Raw genomic sequence first — 1,865 nt, 5'->3', positions numbered from 1 at the left:
TAATAGGCCAGGCCCAGGCTCACTAATTAGCCTTATAGGCCTGTCAGGCCTGCCTGGGCCTGTTAAAATATAATTAAATATATAAATAATTATTTATTATTAATAAAATTATGAGATATTTTAAATTTATTATATTTTATTATAAATATTTGTGTATATTTTAAATATGTTAAAAGTTTAAAATTTTTTATAATTATTAAATATATGACATATTACATATAACTATTTTTATTAAAAAATAATTTTTTTAAATAATATTTTTATTTTTGTAAAAAAAAAATTATCAGGCCTTTTAACAGGCTTCAGGCCAGGCCAGGCTGAATAACAGGCCAGGCCTAGTACTTTATAAAGAGCCTATAACAGGCTGCAGGCCAGGCTCAGGCCAATCAACTGTATGACAGGCCAGGCCTGTTAAGAGCAAAGCCTGGCCTGGCCTGGCCTGTTTCCACCCCTAACGGCTATAAACTTTGGCGATCAATAGATGAGGTGAGGTAGAGGAAGATTAGGCGATCAATTGCGTTAATAATACTGCATAATTAACGCAAAAAAAAAATATAATGATGAACAGTAAAAACGTTGATATGAGGCACACATAATGCGTGGCAAGAGGAGGCACACGGCACTGCAATTTTTACACTTAGGAGGGAAAGGAGAGGTAAAGTGGGAGTGGTGTTTTTTTTTATAACCTACGTTAATTAATTTAGAAACATGATTTTAAAAAACTTAGCTGATTTCTTATGAAGTTGGTAGGATGAATAGTTGATTATCTATACTTTTTTTTATATAATATTTATTATAATTCGACAATTTTAGTTAAACCGTGATTATTCCAGTTAAATCACTAAACCAATAGTTAGCGTGATTGAATAATCGGTTTGATTTTCGAACTTTGCTTACACCAGCTTTAATCTCATTTAAAAATTAATGAAAATTGTTAGGAGCTAATATTTTTTAGGATTTATCTATTTTGTATTCTAAAAGTACATGTTAAATTTACAAATAAAAAAAATTTATTAAAAATGTAAAAAAAATTTAAATTTTAATGTATTTATTTTATATTTATTAAATAAAAAATTTAAAATTTTTCACTAATGATGAACTTACCATATCTGCTAAATGTACATATTAACTAAGTCTTATTTTTTATTGTTAATTAATATTTTGAATTAATACTTTACTTTTATACTATTAAAAGTTAGAATTTAATGCATAATATTTAAGATTCAAAATTAATTGCTGACATGGGGTTGGTATTAATGTTTACTTGTCTTTTTGTTTTAAATTCCCTGACTTGGATGCGAGTTAGTTGGCATTTTGATTTGCCTAATATATGTTCCTTGCATACAGAGCAGTACTATGGGAGCTAATTTTAGTTACACTGGAATAAAAAATCTTAACCGTTCATTGGTTTGGTGCATCTTAGATCATCTCCATAATCTAATCTATTTCTTGAAGCTACCTTTTTTGGTCATCCTCCTTGAACAGCCATGGCCACCAACCAATTCTCCTTTCTAGTAGCTCTTAATTAGCACCTTTTTATATGTGGGAATTGGGAAGAGAATATGTATGTGAATTAAAGAAAAGCACAATGTATATACTTTGCGAGCCTTTTTTAACCTTTTAGGGAAAAATGGATGCGATCTAAATAAAAATTAATTAAAGCAGCTTTTACTATTAGGGAGCTTAAAAGTAATAAAAGCTGAATAAACTTTAGTCTAAATCATGTTGGCAAATTAAGTTTCATTCCCTCCATATTAAAATAATAAAGCAGGTGTTGACCTTTTGGATCTTGGATTTAATCAAATCTTAAAGGGGGTAATTTATTTACTCTATTAAAATTCAAATCTTCTTAATGTTAAAGATGA

Source organism: Arachis hypogaea, chromosome 1, assembly GCF_003086295.3.
Source record: "Arachis hypogaea cultivar Tifrunner chromosome 1, arahy.Tifrunner.gnm2.J5K5, whole genome shotgun sequence".
NCBI lineage: Eukaryota > Viridiplantae > Streptophyta > Magnoliopsida > Fabales > Fabaceae > Arachis > Arachis hypogaea.
The sequence above is the reverse complement of the archived record's forward strand: the minus strand, read 5'-3'. Positions refer to the sequence as shown.